General features: G+C 27.6%; 1 protein-coding gene across 2 annotated transcripts in view; it reads right to left on the bottom strand.

The window, feature by feature from the left end:
* LOC107163209 (beta1,4-N-acetylgalactosaminyltransferase A-like) overlaps positions 1 to 16,387 on the bottom strand; it is a 42,134-nt gene extending 25,747 nt beyond the window's left edge. The window contains exon 1 of one of the 2 annotated variants that reach the window (XM_015510501.2): positions 16,078 to 16,387. The gene's annotated coding sequence lies outside the window, so the exon portion shown is untranslated. Of the gene's footprint in view, positions 1 to 14,816; positions 14,836 to 16,077 lie in introns of those variants that run through there. The other variant, XM_089220485.1, reaches the window with a different exon arrangement.
* Positions 16,388 to 25,117: the final 8,730 nt, after the last annotated feature.

Here is a 25,117-nt window from a genome sequence, read left to right as displayed (position 1 = left end):
ATTCATAAAATATTCAACTCGTAGTTTTTGCACTTTCGGTCCAAAGCTAACAGTCAATAAGGTCGTATAATTTAATAATTCAATAAAAGTGTAGAAAGTTTTTAGATTTACTAAAAATGAAATATAAATAAAATATTAAACACTGAACATTTTATATACCATTAAATATTTTTCTCATTTATAAAAAATGTTACTTATCAAACTAAACATAGTTTCTAAAAAATTATGAATTAGATTTTAGATTCTGAGCGGAGCGATGAATGTATTTATTTTATCATGATGTGTTTTTTTTTTTGTGTTTGTCAGTCATCACGTTTTGGGGCAGTAAAAGTGCTTCGATTTTTGACTTCAGTACCTCGTGATAAAAATTTATTTGTTAAGCAGAAAAGCTTGAAAATGTAATACAAGGCTCTTAACATATTGTTACAATAGCAGTTGAAAAATAAAAGAAATTCATAGTCATAATTTTTTTTTTATAAGCATTCAAAGTTCAAATTTTGACAAAATACGTAAAAATCACAAAAATTCGCAAATTATTTTATGCTAGAAATTCATAAAAATTTTTTAATAATCCATATAATATCCTGAGAGATAAACTGTCTCCGCACAGAATCGTTTTTCGTAAACAATGATATAATATCATTGGATTCAAATTTAATTCCATCCATTATAGTAACCTACTTGTAACCTACTGTACACCAGAGCGACATCCACGAGTCACGACTTACCCGCTTTTTAAAAAAAAATTTTATTGTTGTTGCCATTATCGATAGGGTTTAAATAGTGTATACGAATGACCTTAATAAATTTATGGCACTATATTTTCAAAAATTGTATTACTAACCTGTTTCAACCAATATTCACATGAAAAATGAGTCATTTTTCAAAATAAATATTATAATATAAAAATGATTAAGCAAAACTTAGCTTTTCATAACGTAAAACTACTGTTACAAATTGAATGTGAATATTGGTTGAAACAGGTTAGTAATACAATTTTTGAAAAATTTAAAAAAAAAATTTTTAAAAAAAAGCGGGTAAGTCGTGACTCGTGGATGTCGCTCTGGTGTACAGTAGGTTACAAGTAGGTTACTATAATGAATGGAATTAAATTTGAATCCAATGATATTATATCATTGTTAACGAAAAACGATTCTGTGCGGAGACAGTTTATCTCTCAAGGATATTTTATAGATTATTAAAAAATTTTTATGAATTTCTAGCATAAAATAATTTGCGAATTTTTGTGATTTTTACGTATTTTGTCAAAATTTGAACTTTGAATGCTTATAAAAAAAATTATGACTATGAATTTCTTTTATTTTTCAACTGCTATTGTAACAATATGTATTACAATACAATATAATAATTAATAATAATACATATAATAATACATAATAATACATATATATGTATTGTATTACATTTTCAAGCTTTTCTGCCTAACAAATAAATTTTTATCGATATTAATTTAAAGAAACTAATAATGATCGAAAATTGCAAATACCTATGAAACTTAAGTCAAAAATTTTTGAAAATTGCATGGTGGATAGAATATACTTATATAAACATTCGGTGAAAATTTCATGTATCTATGGTAATTTGTGTTAAAAGTTACATCAAAAACCAAAATCGATTTTGTCGAAAAATGAGTGTGCGTAAAATTTCCCGCTTTTCCCTTAATTTTTAGTTTGTTTTTCTCGATTATTTAGAAAAGTATTAAGAATTTTTTACTTTGACCCCCCCCCCCCCCCAAAGTACCAATTAGATTCACTTTTTGATCGAACGAGGTACTGAAGTCGAAAATCGAAGCACTTTGTCACATTTCATTTTATGAGTAAAAGATTTTCAGAAGACAGATATACTTATAATAATTGTCATTCCTGGAATCACCTCATCACAAGTCAAGGAGATAGAAAAAACACATCCTCGTCTTGTTTTATGGAAATTAAATAATAATATGAAAACAGATCTGCCATAAATAAAAAAGAAACACAATGACATAGGATCAATAATTTTCATTCAACGAGCTGAACCAATTAAGGAAATACATTGACCAAAATACTCTTTCTACTGTCATCTCACTATTATTTCCTCTTCATGTCTCACCTTGTGTTTTGCTCATTTGTATGTCAAATTCTCTTGCTTAATTTACCTTGTACTCCCATATTATGTTCGTCGTTAATGTTACAAACCTTAATAACTCTCTCATTTTCTATTTCGTGACTGTCCCTCTTCATGTCTACAATATGTCAGTGGACATAACAAACGTCTGAAAAGGACTTTTCAGTCTCGGGCATTAGTTATCCGTTCTTAGCGACCACCCCAGATGTCACATCAACGTTATACTCATCAAAAATGCGTACGTTTGGGAATTTATTAGGTGAGATACGAGTATATATAATATATATATAATACGTATATCATGCATATGTTACTATATTTTGAAATTCTTGGGCAGCTATATGTTTTTCAGGTATTATTTTATTAGTGATTATGATAGTAGTATCTATGATTGACTTATAATGGCAACAAAAATACTATTAATTTTAATGTTCTATTATTAGCTAGAAATATAACTTCAAGGCCTTTGAATAATTTCCAAACTTAGATCAGACGATTATTTTAATGCATTATAAATCAAAATCAATCTTATTTTTTTTTAGAGTTTAGACAACGAAAAATAATTTACCAAGATTTGATCGTTTAGATATAACTGATGCCATATGACATTCAATTATGGGGGGCAGCCAAAACATCAAGTATAAATATAATTTAAACATTCTAATCAATCCATAACTCTTCGCATAATCATACAAAACACCTCATTCTATATTTCAAATCACACTTTTTATACTGATCTAAGAAACTGCAAAAACACTATTGAAAACGTTGTCACTCACGACTAACTAACCACCCAAATCCCCTAATTTCTGCTGAATTAAAAATTCTAAAAATTAAGTAAATTTCTATATTAAGTTTTACCATTGTTTGGCTTCTTTTTTCAAGTGTTTCATGTCAAAAAAATTAATATAAACCGCATATATGCCTATTGTTAATTAAAATTATAGATTTTTTTTAAATAAAGTAAAAAAAAAATGCATAGCTTATATACTATTATATATTTTTGCTATACCTATATATATATATATATATATATATTATCTACATAATTCTTACGACATAATATATGTATAGTTAAATATTTATACTAGGTATAAATAAAAAGTACCTACCAAATACCACTGATTAAAACGTTGAGATCATAAATATAATTTCATACATATTATTTGTTAGCAGAGTAAATTCTAATTTAAAGTATTTCTATTATGTATTAATAAATCAAACAGGAATTACTTACTCTCCTTTTTATCACATTTTAAAGAATAAATTGTAATTCAATTTTAATAAAATAAATACATTTACAAGGTTACTTTTCAAGTTGGCTCATGTAATTAAGTACCACTTTTGGTCGTTGCAAAATTACGGAATTATAAGTTAAAATTCTTTCGTGTGAACCTTTCAATAAAATGAGTTATTACTTTGTTAAAAATTTAGCTTAATATTCTTTTATACCTTATTAAGCGAAAAGTTTGATAATATGAAAGTTAGTAGAAATTGAAATTCAACTTCAAAATATTCAAATAAAACCTTTATTAATAGAGCAAGCTCCTAGCTATACAACTCAATTTAAGAAACGCAGAAACCAGGGTTTGCGTCAGAATTATTTTCTTGAATTTCAGATTTCTGGTGCTATAGATGAATTCGGGTGTTCAAATAAATATTTAGGTACTCGTAACCGCATATTAATATTCAGGTTAATAGAGTTGTTAAGTAGTCCTGAAGAAACTGAATTTTTGTTTTTATTTATCATAAATAAAATTTGGATTCGGTGATTGGGCCATAACATTACTTATATATTATCTAAAATCTAAATGAAATAAAAAAAACAAAACATATATGCATATATTTTAAATATTAATCTATATAGTATTTAAGTAAAATGAAATTTCACAAATTTAGAATATATTTAAGTTAGCAAAATTAGTTTTTGTATGATATAATAATAAAAGTGATTAAAAAAATGTATCAATTGCATTAATAATTGTTAGTAATTTATTGATATTTAAAGTTTATTCAAAATTTATATTTTTTTCTGGAAGCACTGAATGGTATTTCATTCATCTATGATTCTGAACAAACTTAATAATAAAAAAAAATTACCATCTATTTTTTTAAACTCATAAGATAATCCTTAAAATATTTCTGATAAGCGATAGCATGATAAAATATTAAATAACTATAACTATATAGTAATCATTAACAGTATGATAATTTAGAACCTAATTTTTAGATCATCATTGGTTCTTTTGGAACAACTATGCTATAACGAATTTCAACTACAATTAGTTTTGAATTAAAAATTAAAAGTTTGCAAAAGTTGACGTAAAAAAATATAGTGAAAATATGTAAGTTTTTTGAAATAACGTGTGTATTATATAATATCCAACGTGGTACAGTATTTTAAAATAAATATAATATTAAAGTAAAATATTCTTTACAGAAATGCACATTGACATTGGACGTTATGTATAAAACATTACAATTTGGCCATTATTTAAACCGGGGGAATGTGAATACTATCAACATATTATAATGTTACACGTCTGATTAAATCTGTAGTACTTATATTGTTCCATTCGGTTCATAAATTGTAAAAATGTCAACTTATTTAGTTATTTTTGTTGCTAATAATAGTTTTTTTGCAGTCGGAATCGATCACGGTTTGACATGTAATGATTTTGGAGGAGAAATATTGTATTTTAAGGAATAAATATAAACGCACGCAGGGAGCAGTGATGGTGACTATTGTTATTGCTAAGAGACGATGGTGATTGGAGATGAAACACAAATATAGTATAAAATTAATATTTATCTATAATCATGGTCAAATTTTAGTTTCTTGGAGATTGTTATACATTTTGTAAAATCTTTGAGTATAATAAATAAATTTATAATGCCCGTGTAATTGGCATGCAATTTATAACTCAATATTATATCGTTCAGTTTTAATTTTTAAGTTTCCATTTTATTTTCAATTAGTGGGTTGAATTTAAATCCTAAAAATTATGATACTTATATCAGGATTCACCAAAAATCTTCTTCTTCAAACATCGATAATCCTAAAATACAATAAAAAAAGTTGTATAATATTATACTGTGTGTATTTCTTTGATGAAAAATAGAATTAATTATTTTATTTTCTGTGCTATCACCTGTGACGAAAATATAATTTAATAAATTCTGCACCCGTTCACCAAAATATTTTACACACATATAGATTTACCAGTTGATCAAAAATGGAAACCTCGCCTTAATACGAAATTCTCATCCGGAGGGAACGATTCCCCTTCTCGTCGTGTCTCTGGTCGATTTTTGGGTTAACTTTTGTCTTAATAAATCCAATATTCGTACGTCTCGTTTTATCTTTCAAACTATTTGCACACCTCCACATTTTTCTACTTACCCTGATGATTGTGCGCATTGTCAATGAACTCCTTTCTTCGTGTGCATTATTCCGAATAACATATTATAGGCAGGTTACATCACAATTTTCAATTATAATCCATGATCGTTTGATAATAGTAATTTTAATTTACTATTCAGCACATCATAATACTTATTGTTGGCTTCCACCAATAATAAACCAATTGGTATACATTTTATTACAATAGACGGGAAAATAATTATTATTTTACAAATTATTTTATTATACTCGTATTTTATCAATCGAAAAAAAGTTTCAGATAAAATGTTATACATTTTTTTGTTTTGTATTTGATTATTGAAACGACCCTAGGTCTTAGTCAATGCTCATCACAAGTGGGTAGTAGGGAGGTCTATTTAGGTATCTATGTATATGTTACGGTAAAAGTACGAATACCGGTTAAACCTAGGATTTACCGGTAAATCCTAGGTTTCGCCGACTACTGTTGGCAAAACCTAGGATACACAACATCGTTTGGTCAAACCCCGAATGATTTTTATAGTTCGGACTTTTTACAAACGAGATTTGGTAAATCTTAGTATAAACAATCAGTGTTAGTAAAAGTCCAAAAATTTTTACCAAATTTATTAATTATTATTATTATTTAAATTTATTAGGTAGGTACTACATCAATGCCTATAATATATTAAATACACACATTTATATTATTGTTATATATTATGACAACTAAACTGCGATCGGCTTTTTTCTTGATTATCATAATTATTATTATTTAAGTATTGACTTTGGGAATTTTCATTTCGACTTTCATATACATCATGATAGTGGAAAACCTTGACACGTGTACCTAAATACTCATACAATCAAATCACTATCAATAGAATCACAATACAATCAATAAGTTAGCCAAAAAGGTACCTAGATATGTGATAAGTCGATCGAAGTAAAGTTGATGCCCACACATTAATGGCTAAAGTGTTACAAGTTGTGGATGGAGATTTTTATCGCCTGGGTACAAAAGCGGGAACACTCTCACAACTGTTCACTCGCAATCAGTTCACCTTATGTGAAGAAAATTTTCTAGAATCGGCAATTATACCAGATAATGTAATTGGTATTCGACAAGCAGTATCGCAACTGTCTTTGACTGATGGACAAGGACTAATAAGGTGTGACTGTTTGAAAAAATGTGTAACAAACAGATGTAAATGCCGATCCAAAAATGTATTGTGCAATTCGAGATGTTACAGTAGCCAAGCCTGCACAAATAAATAATTTAATAATACAATTAATTTAATCATAATAAAAATAATATACTAGTAATAAATGTTCCTAGTGCACTTAATATGTCAATTTTTGCATTAGTATTTAATAATAATAATAACAACAATAATAATAAACAGCATTACAGAAATAATATTGTGTAATAATTATATAAACTTGTTGTCATAATATATAACAATAATATAAATGTGTGTATTTAATATATTATAGGCATTGATGTAGTACCTACCTAAATGAACTTAAATAATAATAATAATAATTAATACATTTGGTAAAAATGTTTGGACTTTTACTAACACTGATTGTTTATCCTAAGATTTACCAAATCTCGTTTGTAAAAGTCTGAACTATAAAAATCATTCGGGGTTTGACCAAACGATGTTGTGTATCCAAGGTTTTACCGAAATCAATTGGTAAATGTCCGAAATTCAGACATTTACCAACAGTAGTCGGCGAAACCTAGGATTTACCGGTAAATCCTAGGTTTAACCGGTATTCGTACTTTTACCGTAATATTTATATCACTATATACATGATACTACCCTCTTTCTCCAAGAGGAGACATGTGTGGTCTTCACTCCCATTGGAGTGGGACCTAGTTGGAAAGCAGATGACGCAATCGTACAACAGTGTGGGGTTTTGGTGAACACGTAGAATCACACAAATTTTTTTTTTGAACTTTGCTATGAATCAAACCGATGACTGTGTGAGTCGTAGTCAACTGCGTGACCACTGCGCCACTCCGGCCTCTTGTCATAAATTACACAAATTAAAAGTAAACAATTATCGCTAAAATTGTAAAGTCAATTTTTATTCGTTGTTTACAGTGACGAAATTTATGATAGAAACAGTGCTTTTTGAAAGCCGTATGTTGTATCGTTATCAATCGATTATATAATATTAAATAAATTTGTTACTTTGAGTAGACTATTTTTAAATGTATTCAGTAACCAAAAGTTAATTTAAGCATACATTAAAATATTCAATACTATGAAAAAAATGTATACAAGTCCATTTTTAACCAAGCTCAACTATTAATATATTTTTTCGAATTTATTGGATATATAGCAACATAATTGGCAGAATATATTGCTGTCCAGTGTCCATAGTATTGGAAAATTATCCAGCAGGGAAGTGATCACAGGGTAGACCTTGTATTATATCAGAGGATGTGGTGAAAAAATATATGGAAGCTTTAAGATACGTTTTCATTGCAGCGTTTGAACACGATGTCTAGCGTCAACTACCGGACCGGACATACTAGTCGTTGTAACAATGTGCCGCATCTCTGTTTGACGCTGCAAGGAAAATATACTTTTAGGTGCGGTCAACATTTGAAATAATGAGCATCTGACAGCAATCACCGTACATTCAAAAAAGAGGAAGAATCAATATATCTGTTGTCGTATAGAAATCGAAGCCAGTTTAGTTTCCAATACACCTATATTTATTCTATATCCTGTCTAGTTTTTACAATTTTACATTAATCAATCAATTAGTTTTAACTTACATCGGTTTAAGAGATCTTTAAATTAAGGAATTTCTTAACGCTTAGTATCTAACATACATTTACAAAAGTTTAATATTAATATGATCAAATATTAAAAAAAAATATTTTTGCTACTCATCTTTTACATTTTCGGGTACCTACCTATTATAATCTACTTCGAAAGTTTGTAAATTGTACAATATCTTTATACCATATTTAGCAATTTATGTCCATTCCAAATATTTAAATTTATTATTGAAAATGACTAAATATTAAATTTCCAGTTCCTAAAACAAAACTTTTATTCATAAGTTATTAATAATTTCTCAGGAAAATAGTAGAAGTAGAAATTTAAATATCAACATTTCCCGAAGTTTTAAAGCTTTTATATTACTGTATAAGAAAATAAAGATAAAAATATTTTTAAACAAACTTTTCATAAAACATGTTTATATTATTTTATTTCATTTTATTCAACAGATTTTTTTGTATACTTTCTATATTTGAGTCCAAATATGTAGTTTGTATGTGTATATATTACATAATGCAAGTATTTATTATGTGTTTTATATTTAAACATTTTGAGAGTGAGACTCAAAACAATATTTTAGGAGTAGTGATTTAGTGTAAAGACTTCTTCCATTATTATTATATTTTTTTTTGGTAACATTACATTTTGTAGATAATACATAGTAAATTAATTAAACCCAAAATAATATGATCATAATAATTTATTTAAATTAACATAGCAAAATAAACAACCAGTTAGTATTATTATTTCATAGGACACTGTTTCTAACATATAAATCGTTAGATCTTAATTAACCTAAATCCGATTGTATGCAGTATTCAAAGATGTGTAATATATGAGATGTGTAAACCAATAATAAATGACACAACATATGGAAACAACAAACTATCAAACTCAAAACAATAAAAAGAAGTACCATTAGATGGATAAATAATTCTTTAAAAAGAAAAAAAGAATCGGTTCTAAACCAATTGAGGATTAGACATACGTGGCTTACGCACAGGAACAGTTATCTAATAATTTAATAATTGGCAAAGGAAGAGCCCCTTATGCAAAGTATGTGATATTCAATTAACAATGAAACATATCATAACCGAATGCCTCGTATATGAACAAGATCGACAAATTATCGGACTAGATACGATCCAAGACGTTGCATTGGGACTCAAAATCGAGGAGAACAAAAGATGATACAATTTTTGAAACAATAGGTCTTCACAATCTAATCTAAGAATATGTACACTAGTTTTAAATACAATGTAACTATACTTTACTTTTAATGATTATATATTTATATACTAGGTATCTAAAAAAATATATATATATTTGTTAAAACCTTAAATACTGTATTTGTGACTAATGACCATAGTTGCCGAGTTTATAAGATCAATAAAAAAAAATATATGTATGTGTGTGTGTATGTATCTAATGTCTATGAACTATTTATTGGCACCTATTAAGAAATGCTTTAAAAGTGTTTTATAATTATAGGCACTTTAAATAATGTAAAGCGAAAATGGTTAACATTTTGTGCGGTTCAATTTTATAATCGGTTATTATTAATTACAATAATTAGTTAGAAAAGATATGTAAATAGTTAAATCTTAACTCAGGTTGTCCTCTGTATCGTATTTTCTTCTTTTTATTATTGAAATCTAATAAATTAAGAGAATTTAACGACTTTTAACAATTAGTTAGGTAGCTCCCTACTTAATTTATAATTATTGTAAGCAACATAAAAAATAATAATAATAATAACTTTCAGGTTAATCACAGTGGCCAAATGTCCAAATTGATCATAATAGTTACATAATATTATTATGATTCAGGAAAACATGATTAACATGATACTAAGGATATTTTAGAAAACATGCAATATTATATTCTACCTTCGATATGCAAAATTTTGTAAAATACATTTTTGAAATAAAAAAAAAAGTATGAAATTGCTAGTGCCATACATTTTTATATATTATATCCTATGCACGGATTTAATATCATAATTTATTTATAAAATAATATTTATTTTATCAAATATTTTATCCTTTATAGTTGAGAGTGTACTACGTTAAATTATGTAAACTATATTGTAATAATGCATGTGTAAATTAAAATTATTATTATATTTTGTCATTACTTAATGCCTGAAAACTATTAATAAATAAGTTATATTATAGGTAATAGCCAGTATGATGTTTTAGAAATGTAGAGGGTTAGTTTATCACGATGCATATGGCAATTTGTGAATTATTAGAAATCTATATTTTATTTATCTATTTATCACATTATTGGCAAAATAAATTCAGAAATGTATTTAAAAAATATTATGCTTTATATTTTCAATAATATAGTTTAAGGATAACATACCAAGTTATACGTTATACGTTATTAGTTTTACGTTGTTGGTTTGAGTACTGATGACGGCTGTTCAGATTTATAATAATAAACGTCAAATGTCAATAGGTACCAATGTATCTATAGTCTCTTGGGACCTTGCATAGAAGTAGATACCTACCTAGTGAAATAGTTTACTGACTACTGAGTAGGTACTATCGTTATCGGTTTTCTATGTTCAATTATATATAATATAATAGTTGTATCTTGTATGTGATTATAATATTATTATATTTATAACTGTCTATCAATATTTTTTACTATTTTGTTTACTTGCAAATAACTTATGTTTAGTTACGACTTACACACTTACACTGTACGACATGTACACATAATCCTAATCCTAATTATAACACTCTTTGACTAAGAAAATAATTAAAAACCACACATAAAAATTCCCACTTCCATTTGGCATATCGATAAAAATCTTCATCAATAACAGAATTAAAATTAGCCACACATTACTAACTTATAAACACCTCATGAAAAGAGGAATGACTCCTTTTATCAGTATACCAGTTTCTGTACCACCTAAACTACGACGGAACACGCTTTTACCGAATGTCGCACTTACGAAAATGAGACACAATTTGATCTCGTTGAGCCAAAGTATATCTAAAGCGTAGTGAAAGAAATTCCCTACATATGATAATTGCACTCTGAAAGTTGTTAATAAGACAACTTAGAACATTTCTCTTCATGCATAATACCAACTAAAACATTAGTCACGTACCTTCCGTCAACGTCATGTTGTTACATCAATCGAAACATATATTAGGCCCTCTCCAATTTCTGCAAGAATACAATTACTTCGTTCTTAAGAACTGATACACATTTTTTTCAATAAATTTTCGGAAAAAAGTGTTAAAGTTGCATTACCTATGCAATTTTCATATGGGGATATCAGGAACTAAAAATGTACGACATAAATCAAGGAAATTCCTTCGAATGAGCCTTTTATAAATATTTTTTTATTTTTTTTATTTGCTTGTTGAATTACTGAGTTGTTTAACTGTACATTATTGAGTTACTTAAAACCGCTTATTAGATGAATTGATGAAACTACTTGGTCACAAAAATTGCAAAAACTGTACTAGAAAACTATTCGATATATTGTAGGTACTTTGCACAGGTACTTTGTATTTTTGGCATTTTAATGAAACCAATACTGTTCGCAAACAATACAGTAAGTATCACCACGTACGATATACGACGATAACTTGGTAAAAATGCTTACTAACTACTCACTAGTCTATAATCCAGTAAAGAATTTTGGTGTTTATATATTGTCGGAACAATAGGTAATCTTCAGCATAAGAGTTTGCGACAGTAAATATAAGATAGATTAAACTTTAAGTACTTTAAAGTACTTATAGCGAAATATGCCTTAATAAATGTGTCACATAATCCACATGTACACATAATTCTAATCCTAATTATAACACTCTTTGACTAAGAAAATAAAATGGTTTTTCAAATGTCTAAATAGAATGACCCATGTACTTTTTTTATAAAAATAAGAAAAACTATCTTAATAAATGAAATATTTTTGAATATTAACGTAAAGGATATAATTAAAACAACTTGTGACATGCTTGCTAACGGTTAAATACATGTAAAATGCAACTAAAAATTAATTAATTAAATTCATGTTTTTGTATCTAGCTAAAATCTAAATTTTTGTAAAACTATCTTCATTCTTTAAAAGAAATATATGAAATATTTTTTTCTACTCAACATGCATGAATTAAATTCTCAACTATTCAGAATATTAAACTTATTAAATCAAGAGCCTGCCTTTAGATATTTTATAATAATTATTATAGTTATTAGATAACGAATTACCTAGGTATTGTATAATTTTGCATATATTTTTAATCATTTAATTATTTTTTGTTATTGAAAACAAAACCAGGAACTACAGTTCATTTATACCTCAAGTGTTCCGAGAACATTATTCTAATCTGAACCACGTAATACCAGGCATCAGGAAAAAAATATACAAATTATTGTAAGACAATTATATAAGACAATATTATATTCCTCGCTCCAGTTAAAATCTAAAACTGTAATAATTAAGAGCGATAAAAAACTGATAAATTATTATAATAGTAATGCGATTAAACTAGGAAATGATTAGTGCTGTATAGCCTATAGCAATTATAGGATTAGCCCCGACTGTATGTACTTCCATATATCATATTACATGTGTAAATTATGTAATAAACATGGACCTTAATTACTTTTCGGGATTTACCTGGATTGAATGTATTGAAATAACTTATTAGGTGGTTACGGATTATAAATCGCTGTTTATAAACAATAAATTCATAATATTATGCTACTTAAAGCAATTTTTAAACTGCGTGGATACGTTCGTATCTAGATAATAATATAATAATTAGTATTAGTAAACTGTTAAATGCAACATATAATATTACGTAACGTAATCTCTATAGTTAAGCTAACCAGTCAACACACTTTTTGTTCATACAGATTATTTCAGTCAATACTTAATAGCGTATTAAAAAAGTTGGATGAGTAAAAAAAACTATAATATTTCACGGCTGCAAACGAATTATGTCCCAAATACTGAATTCAGAATTGTGTTTCTTAGTTTATTTGTGCTTACACGATTTGTGTCCGTTAGTTTTTTTAGATTACCTACACGAGTTTCCCCTAACTTATAAATAAAAAGTATACAAATAACTACACAGATCATTATAATAATATTTCAATATTGATTATATAAACATTTTTGAATTTAATAACAAATATTGTTTCGTAATATTTATTACTATTATATCTAAATTTAAAAATAATAATCAGAAATTAAGAAAAAATTCAAAACATTTTTTTTTATAAATTCAGATTGAGAAATTTGTCCATTACAATATTATGCATTATATTTTGCATGAAAAAAAATCGATTTGAATTTATCAGCATACAACTTAACTTGTATAAAACTTAATAAAACTTCTGGGACACAACTTATTGCGTACCCCGGTTTTATCATTGGGAAACAACTCGATTACTGCGCATTTTACAGATCTAATTTTTTTTTTCATGTCCAATCATAAAAATGATACAATATTTATTTATTTTATGAAACATGACTAAGTTTAATTTTTGAAAAGTTGATTATGAACTATGAAGCATATTGTGCGATGTTATTTAAACATTTTCAACATTTCAAACATCAATAATAATTAATAAATCATATTGTTTTATTTCTGTACGAATACCTGCATCATATGAAATGGAGTGGGAAATAAGCCAAATAACTATGATATCAATACGATATCATTTTTTTTTATTATTATTTAAATATAAATTATGATGAAATAGTAGAATTTTTGTGGAAAATAATTATTTAAAACATATTTCAACAAATTGTTTGATTGTCTATACTTGATATAATATTAATATATTATAGTAAAATTATTCAACATTTTTCAAAATAATATTTATGTAGAAATCTATTTACCAAAATTTAATTAATAATTAATTTAACTATAGTTATACCTCGAAAATTTTCATTTTCATTTTTTAAAAATAAAACATTATGTATTAAAAAAAAATTAATATTGTAATAAAACTAATACAATTTTTGATAATTTTATAATTCTAAATTGAGAATAAGTAGATATTTTATGAAAAAATTATAACAACTAAAAGTTATATATATATAGATAGATAGATAGGTACTTAATAGTTTATTAAAGACCTCAAAATAATAATAGCTATCTAGGTAGATCGTATAACTATATGTGATATAGAATCATAATAAAATATATGAGTTTGTTGGTAGGTAGGTATAGTTTTGAAATTATACCCGGTATTAAAATACTAAATACTTTTCCTTTATTATTATGTAACACCATTAAAAAAAAAATGTGTAGCTTATCCCATTGCCCAAATTGCCGAGAGTTATTTCTTTAATAAAAAAAAAAAAAAATAATAATAATTTAAAAAGCTCAGTTTTTTTATATAAAACTCTAGTACTGATTTTTAAATGAACTAAAATTTACGTTCTCATTTGTAAGTATTTGAACCTACAGCTCATGTACTTAGTAGGTAGTTTGATAAGATAAGTTTTTTCATATTACTTGGTACTGCGGTAGACAAGTGAAGAGTATTAGTGTTGGTTACTTGAATGGCCGCATTGAGAGGTCGTATTTCGATTAATTATTCAACGTATTTTTACAGAATGCCCCAAGTTTTCTGAAACCAGCTTCATACAATCATTTAATATGATTCCATGCTGATAAGACATTAATATTATTAGTATATTTTATTGAATTATATACCTGGGTACTATAATTGTGAACAACGTGCGTAGTTTATAAAATATTGTGTATTTATGAAGCCATTTGTCAGAACGTAAGTCACAACGAATAAAAGCCATAATAAATTAATAATCATATAATATGTCTGATATATATTTTTATATACATCACGTTTGTAATTATTATAGTTGTACTGTTGTAGCATAATATTCAATCTACATTCTACATATTGTTTTACTACTTTTACATTTACGAAACCGTCGAAATGATTTTTCATGAAGTACCTATGTGATATAATATTTAATATATATACTATATTGTATATACCATTTACTGACTGGAAAACTGGTTAATATATTATATATATATTTGTTATTCTTTCTTTTTCTTAAATTCTCCCATTCCAGGCACGTATTCATTAGTTTTAACAATTTATTTATTTTGAATCTTCACGGCGGATTCACTATATCAGCCCTCCACGGTAGTCCACCCGGCGCCCACACATCATCGTCAGCACGCGCAAAGATGAGAAAATCAATTTTCCACACTGCCGGCATATACAATGTGACGATGTACTCTTAACGTCACACTATTCTATTTTATTCAATATACCTACCGCATTTTATGATATAATATTATGTACCAGTCAGTATAGTACATGATCCCTAAATGTCTGCAGCACTCGCGGTGTGGGATTTTCAATTACTTATCATCGGCGTCCAGCTGAAAAATTAAATTTAATACACCCTTATCTCTGCATCTCGCGGTCTCGTGGCCATCCACGTGCGAAATCAATTTTCTCCGAAAAATACACTACCTATGTATAATATTGTACTATATTATACGTCTGTATACGTACACGGCGCACGTTTCCGTCGCGTTAATAAACCGCGATATACCCTCTGAGTGATGTCATACAAATATTTTTAGAGCATACTGTACTATTCCTTTTCAAATAAACGGACAAAATAATTTATATCGAAATGTAAACGTTGCAGTGATGGGTCTTAAAAGATAAAAATTTTGCACGACTAAACTCATTGAATCAAAAATAACTTTGTCATTGCTATTGTGGGCTTACCTGCGAGTTATTATACGATTGCGACCACTACAACATGAAAGTGCAGTATCCTCGATGACGACGGGGGTGAAAAAAATAATGCTATCTGGTTGTTAATAAGCCAACGCCACCACCGCCACTGCCGCCGCTGTCGGAGTCGAAATCGTAGTCGCAACTCCGTAAGTCGACGTTGATGATATTGTCGTCGTCAGAGTCGAGGGAGGTACACGCGCGCCGGCCGAACGCGAGCTAAGGCCTCGCACTGAAACGGCACAGCGCTGCGGCGGCATGGAACGGAAAAACACACACACTACACAGCAGTCCCGAAGGGTAATAAGCGTCGGCGCGGTTGCAACTTTCTTTATCGCTCTGTCTCACTCATTCGCTCTCCTCCCATCGAACGCCGTCATAGGCGGCGGTGGCGCTAATGTTTGGGTTACCCGGCTATATACATGGTAGGTACGTATATAATAACGACGACGACGACACACGGACCGTAAAAGCGCGTTCGGCGAGGCTGCTGCAGTGGGCGCCTGCACCACATTATTATTATTATTATTATTATTATTATTGCTATAATGCGTCAGTGTATAACGCCGTCATATAGGTACTAGAAGAGGGGGTTCGCGTTTTCCATTACTTTTTAAAAACAATTTATAAGAGGAGTACCTATACTCATTACTTTATGTAGCCTGAATATTTTATAACACTATTTGTTCCTTTGAAAGAGAAATCATATTTGATCAAACACTGCAGAGCTAAAGGAAATCACAATCGAGTAAACTGACATTTGATACTTAGTTTTTTGTCGTGTGCATTGGTATAATGATGCATGTTATTATATCATCACTTAATTTTATGAAGGGGGTGAGCACGAGAGTTTTTTCTTTATTTTTGATAATTTTAGAATGCAAGGAAAGCAATACAGAAAGATTGTTTAAATAAATTTGTACTTACCTTGTGTAGAACTGGTGCAGATACGGAGATATCTTTTACGAATTGACTAAATAATTGTTTAATATAAAGTGATGGGAAAGGTGTATTAAAATAATATTGAAATAATAAAAAATGTATTGTTATTAATTATTTTTTTGTTAATATAAATTTTGAAAAAAAAACACGAATATAAAACACGTAGGTACAATATTTAAAAATTACATTTGATGAGCGACTGAGTCCGTGTCGTGTAATAGACTTTTATATATAATGGGTTGAGATATTGGCTTTGATCGAAATACAATCGTAGATTGCCACATCTCACCCTGCATATGTGTGAGATATTATTATTATGTTATGATAATGTACTATTAAGTAATACAATAATTTATTGGTGTATTAGATATTGGATAATTTTTATTTATACAGCTGATGATTGTATATTATTTAAATTATTTTCTTAACTGAATGTAAAACTTATAAAAAATGATATAATGTGTATACCATTACCTACATGGCTACATCTATCCCAGTTTTTTTTTGCATGTGCCCTCACACCTATACATATTACATAGTATAATATTTATATAATATTATAAGAAGAAAAAATATAAAATTTCTTTTATTAATTTACCTACAAATCATTATGATATGTATAATTACTAAATTTATGATTTAAACCTAACTACAGGATGATTCTTTTAAGTGGGTACACTAATTATCTCGATAAGTATTTACTTTTTTCAAAATATATACATGGTTTCAAGTTGTTAAAAACCCAACGTTTTTATTAAAAAAATTTATTTTTGAATATTTTTTTTCCTTCTAATTTTTTTAGTATTTTGCTTTTTTGAATGACAACATAGAGTTTTAATTTCATATTCCAAGCGGAGTAGTGGACAAACATTTTTCCGGGTAACCCCGTACCACTCCACTCTGCCAATTTAAACTTTAAATACTTATAACTCAAAAACTACTAGCCCTAAATTCGATTTTTATGAATCAAAATACTTAGAAAAATATTCTGTTTTGGAATATGAAATTAAAACTCTATGTTGGGAGTGGGGTGAGTGGCCGAGCGGACTAAGGCGTCGGTTGCGACGCACGCCATCGCCGGTTCGAATCTCGGTCACGGGCGGCATCGTTCTTTTTGGGCATTTCGCGGGGTCTGGAGAGTGAGGCCGCTGGCCCCCAACCGGGCATAGCAGAAACCCACGGGTGCCCATTCAAAATTCTGCCAAAAACCCATGTGTTAAAACCTACCGTGTCTTCCCATGTCGCCGAAACCCAACTTGCCGACACCCAATTTACCGTCACCCCAGTTCGAATATAAATATTATATAAAAAAAGTCAAAATAAATTAAAATAAAAAATTATAAACAAAAATTATTATATGTATATGGTATTTGTAGGTATATTGTAGGTATATGATATTTTATTATATCTATGTAGTCTAATAATGAAATATTATATAAAAAAAATAAACATTATAATAAAAGTCAATATAAATTAAAATAAAAAATTATAAACAAAAATGATTGTATGTATATATGATATTTTATTATATTTATGTAGTCTAATAATGAAATTTCTTTTGATTCCAATCTAAAATAAAGTACAAAATAACTTACTTATTAACAATCCTTCGTGTAAAAATTAACCATTTTATATTATTATAATCTGTACTCCCTCTGAATTTTATATGTGGGAAATCATTTAATCATTGAACTTATCGACAACATACTGTGTTATCGCTGTTATAAAATCCGTTTTTGATAAAAATTATTGTCACCTGTCGGCGAATCGGGAAAATTGAAACAATATTTATAATATTTGTCGGCAAACCAAGATGTCGGCAAAATAGACTGTCGGCGAAATGGGAATGTTTCTAAAATATTTTAAAACTGGTATATTTGTCGGCGAACTGAGTTGTCGGCAAATTGGGATTCGGCAAAGTGGGTATGAACCAAAACCTACAGTACCTTCCCCTACAGTTCCCCAGGCTAATGACCTCAGTTGTCGAAGCCCTAACCCTAAAAAAAAAACTCTACTCGTATGTTTACGCGTGATGTGGCCCTCAAAAACTAGTTGCCGAAAAGTTAAATATTTTTTGGGAACAAAAATACTCAACTTGATGCCCAATGATATGGTTAATTTACCCATATTCAAAAAAAAAATTTACCACTGGCTACAATATAAATATGTGTGTAAGACTTAAAATTGTATGTAACATACTAATTTAACGCTTGTAATAGTTACTGGAATTATTTATGTGATTTATTTATGAAAAACTCCTTATTTGTTTTTAAAAATGTAATATGTACCTAAAACAATAAGAATTATTTGTAATCTAAGATAACCCATGGGCCTCCACACGAATTTTTCTCAGTGAGGCCCAGTAATCTTTCGATATTAATTTAAATAAAAAAAAAATATTGTCATTCAAAAAAGTAAAAAACTTAAAAAATTATAAGGATAATAATATAATTTTTAATAAAAATGTTAGTTTTTAACAACTTGAAACCATGTAAAAAAATATTTTGAAAAAAGTAAATACTTTTCGAGATAATTAGTGTACCCACTTAAAAGAATCACCCTGTATACAATGATCTTGTAAAAATGTATTCTTTTTTTTTTTTTTTTGGTCTCGATATTATATGAAAAGCTTAAGTGAGAGGGCACACACAAAAAAAACCTGGGGTAGATGTAATAATATACACAATATATTTATATTATTTATATTAATTTACATTTAGTTAAGAAAATAATTTAAATAGTATATAATCATCTGGTTTATAGACAAAATTATCGAATATCCAATACACCAATATTGTTGTATTAGAAAATAAATAATAGGTACTCATCCTCTTCATAAAATACCGCATTAAGTAATAATATTTAATTAATGAGTGAAAAGTATCTTAAGCAATCAAATATTTTATAGCCGATTTTTTTTTTTTTTTTTTATTAGAAATAAGCCTCGGCTGCGGAGGCCATTGGCTGACATAGTTTACATTGTTAATGATAATTGTTGTATACACTATTTACATTATTTACAAAAACATTACACATATTACACATTTTACAACATAATAGATTATAGATTATTAATTAGGTTGGTCTTGATTAAAAAGGACATCATGCGGCTAATGTTGTCTGGGTGGAGGGCTTCCGATATAATATTTGATACTCCAGCTTCTCGTTTGTCCGATTCGAAGGAACGGCATTCAGATACGATGTGTTTGATAGATAGAAGTGTACCACAACTGGCGCAAATGGGTGGGTCTTCTTTCTTCATCAAGTACTGGTGAGTTAGCTGCGTGTGTCCTATGCGCATTCTATTTATGGAGACTTCAATCTTTCTTGAAAATTCAGGTGGGGAATGCCTATAGCCGATTTGTACCTGATATATGTGTGTATTTTGTACCACAACATCAACAAAAATAATACAATAATTTCCTCTGAAACTGCGAAAACAGATCGTTCATCTCTTTATATCGTCCACCCAGTATAGTTGTATATCTTTTAAAACAAAATATCAATCATCAACAAATCTATAGAATAATTAGATTCAATGATTATTAATAATATGATAATATTTTACAAACATTGAAACATCATAATGAATACCCCAAGAACGGATGATAAATACCTAGTTATATTTGCTGTTAGTTTATAATTATATAAAAATTCAATCGATATTTGGTTAGAAATAACATTTAATTTTTAATTTCCTTTCAAATAATCTAATGATTATTATGGATTCTGAGCGGAGCGAGGAATGTATTGGTTTTACAATGATGTTTATTTCTATTTATTTTAATTTTTTATCTGGAAACACTTTTTCTCCCTCTAAACTTGCTCAAAAGTATCAAGTGTAGAATTTTTTCTAAAAGGTAATATTCTTGAGCTTGTACTTTAAAGAGGTCATTTTTCGATTTTCGAAACGGTACTCAAATATAAGCGATTAAAGGAGAAAAAACGTACGATTTCACGATTTCACGATTTTATAATATAAAATAATTACGGACGACGTCTTCTACCAGAAATATTGCTTCAAATGAAAAATGAAAAGAGATCTTTTTTGTTGTATTTTGAATTTTGTTTCTTATGGTTTAAAGTTCGGAAAATTTTAGCCATTTTTGAGCTATTTATAGACATTTTAATTTTGGGATTTTTTTATTGTAATTCGGTTAAAAACATTCGTAAAAACTTGAAATTTGGGTTGTTTACTTATATTAACCTTACCTAGACACGATACAATTTTCAAAACATTTGAGCGACATTTTAAATCTAAGATTTGAAAATTTTTATCTATAATATATCCTGGACAAATAAACCGTCTCCGCTCAGAATTGTTTTTCGTATACAATGATATGATATCATTGGATTCAAATTGAATTCCATCCATTACAGTAACTCACTTGTAACCTACTGTACAGCAGAGCGACATCTACGACTTACCGGCATTTTTTTTTTTTTTTTAATTATTTAAACTAATGTGTGAATGTGTGTTAAATTATTTATGTAACAAAAATAGACTAGTGATGGTTAGGACTTATTCCACCCTTTTCATATCGTTGTATATATTTTGACAGAGCTTGTAATCGAAATTTAAAAAAAACTGGAACCGGAACTTTTGATAATATTGGATCCGGAACCATACCTATTGAAACCCTTTTTAATTTTTTTTTAGAAACCAGAACCTTGCCGATATTGGTTGTAGGAGAAATCGTCTGTTTTATTTGCTTCTAAAATTATTCAGCTATATATTTATTTAGATAATAATAAGCATTGGTTTATTGAATATGGTTGTAAAGTATACACATATTATACCTAATATATAGGCGTACAGTGTATAATTTTCTATTTTTGTAATCATATGCAGTGTTGTATAAAGATAATTTTTAAATATCTAGATAATTATAAGAGATATTTGGTTGAATAATTATCCAAACGAAGATAAAAGACAAATAATAATTACATAAACATATATAATTATAATAGACCGCGAATAGAGCTATAAATACATGATATGCGTTAGAGAGAGAGAGAACCTCTTAGGTTTTCTCGTGGACGAGTTAATATAACTGTTATTTTTATCAGTTGGATTATATTATGCGTGGAATATTGTTTTTAGAATTATATTTTGCAATTAGTTTACAACTACTTCTAGTATTTTAGAAGAAATTCATTCTATATTTTTGTCTAACATTTTTAGAGATTTACTTGTCATTAAAAACTCTTTCAAAAATCTTCTTATTTAAAAAATACTTAAAGCTTATAAGTTTAAAATATATATCTAATATAAAATATTTGAAACATTAAATATATCTAATATAAAATATTTGAAACATTAAATATATCTAATATTAAATATTAAAGGCATATGTAAAATATACTCCATGAACCATAATTTTGATAAACATAATATCTTCTCATACAATATATAACAAATTAAAATGAAACATTATAATATAACTTATTCGTAGTAGGAGCCTGTAGAATTGCAAATATTTATTGGTAATTTTAATTTTATTATTTTATTGATTAAACAATTGAAAAACAGAGATTTATTTTTTAATATACTCACAACTGTTTTATATTTATCATTCGACGTTTTGTGTATTTAATAAATAGATACAATAATAATGCCAATAACGGACATACTCGTATAACATAATAATATGTTTTATGTATTATATTATATTTATGGTACAAATGGTATAATACAAAAAAAGGTAAAACAATATATTATTTTAATGTCACTCGTGATCAATTAAAAAGTATTAATTTTGTGAAGCATCTTATAATTTTATGATTTATTGAATTTGTTGATGTATTAATGTGAGTATGTGACAATGTCTTAGTGTAATTTAAATGTTCATAAGTGTTTAATCAGCTGATCAAAAATACCATTCATTTTTTTTATGTTAGACATTTGATAATATTTACATCTAAAAGCATAATATAAAATTTATGTATAGTAATTAGTAATTTGTAACATATTAAAAAGAAAAATTTAATCAATATTTAATATAAGAAAAACATTAATGAACACAAATATGACGTTTATATTACATAGTTGTATACTGAATTACTAATCGATTGGTAAATTACACATTCCTTCCACACTTTCCTACTAAGCTTTGTATAGAATCCTTAAAGCAGGCCACATCTCCTGCTTTGAATATTTCGTAAGAATGTCTGCCTGTATACCTAACTAAGGATTCATCAAACCTTAAATTCACTCTATCATTCTCTCAACATTAATTCTGCTAGAATATAACCATTAGTAGTATGTTGGGTATTTCTGTATAAAACAATAAATATTTATTTAATGCTGTCCGAGGTGAGTGAGTTAGATTGTTATATCAGAATTTTTTTAGATCTAATTCAAATGATTTTACCGTGTTTACAGCCAATATGCATGCAGTGTTGGGCATATTACTTTTGAAAAGCAATAAAATACGTTACTTATTAAAATATTAAATATTTTTATTACATTATATTTGTCATTTGCGATACTTGATACTAAAAACATTTTATTATTTGAATCGTATTCGTGTGAGCTTTGCCCCCACCTCCACCATCCCACATTGTTGCGTCACGCAATATGCACCAAGTTGCGGCACTGCACATTTTTTGTTTCAAATTATTCCGTTATAATATAGTATAGTCTAATAACTAAAAAGTCATGAGGTACATAAAAAGGTTCTCTATGCCATTTAAAGAAATTTTAACTTTTAATTTGTAATAAATTAATTATTATAAGGTACACTGTACAGTACAAAGCTATATTATATATGTTTATATATACCTAATTAGGTAATGTATCGGGGATGTGAAGAGTAACGATCTATGATCATAAAACTAACAGTAAAAATATAGAGCTTCAACCTTCAATACCTCAGATTTTTCATTTAAATTGATTACCTATCATATAGTTCAGTGGCGTACCCAGGATTTTCGAATGGGGGGGGCTAAATCTATATCGGTATTCGGTACCATAATAAACACAACGTTTATGCTTTGCTTATACTAGGTCATTGTTACTAAAGATAATACGTTGTATTCAATACCGTTTTTTAGAAATATCATGGTTTGTACTTTGTCTTTTTTAATATAAAATGTATTCCAAAACATGGCCAATGGGAGGGGCTGAAGCCCCCTAAGCCCCCCCCTGGGTACGCCACTGATATAGTTACTATTTTATCTTCTTTACATAACAATTCTGAAAAACTAAATGTAATTTTTTTAGATTTTGAGCAAAGCAATGAATGGATAAATTTTATGTTGATGTTTGCATTTATTTTCTTTGATTTTTGTCAAAATCTTGACAATTTGCAAATTATTGTGTAATGAAAAATGTATACACAATGTTTTTTTAGTATCTAAGATTTTAAAATTTAAGACAAGAATCTTTGCAACTTATAAGTTTTAAGATTTAATTTTATTCAAAAAAAAAAAATTTAGTTCATTGGAAATTTATGTAATTTTTTTAGAGGGCTTAAAGTTCAAATTATTTGCTTGGATAAAATTATTAAAAAAGTTCTCATCGAAAAATTTTCTTATTTAATTGTAATCAAAGCCGTAGACATAATCTATATATATATATAATAAATGTTCAAAATATTTTGTCTTTTTGAACTATTTATAAATATTTTCAATTTTCAATTTTGTTTTTGTTTTTAATAATACAAATATAATATTTCCAAACTCAAAAAGTATGTAAAAATATTATGATTCACCTCTAGCTCTCCGCAATCTGCATACGTCGACAATATTATATTATTATTATTTTTAGTCGTCATAAAATCTAAAACTGTCATGGCGTCATAGAATTTTCAACAGAATAAGAAATAACATTGATATTGGTTCATTGTTATTTTCCTTCTCACATTTATAATAAATAAGGTAAACTACGCCTATTTATTAGTAAGTAATAAGATTAACCTGTTCAAACCTATCTTAACATGCATAACAATTTTGTCATTTTTGTCATAAGATAATTTTTAATGATATGTACTAAATGTATGGTCATAAATCTTAAGTAAATATCTAATAAATATATTTAAATTTAAATGTTAGGGGTCCATAGTTGAAGGGGCCGATACTTTTGACC

Source organism: Diuraphis noxia, unplaced genomic scaffold (genome assembly GCF_037042655.1).
Source record: "Diuraphis noxia isolate RWA-SAM2 unplaced genomic scaffold, SU_Dnox_SAM2 contig0002, whole genome shotgun sequence".
Lineage (NCBI taxonomy): Eukaryota > Metazoa > Arthropoda > Insecta > Hemiptera > Aphididae > Diuraphis > Diuraphis noxia.
This window is presented reverse-complemented; position numbering and strand designations above follow the sequence as displayed.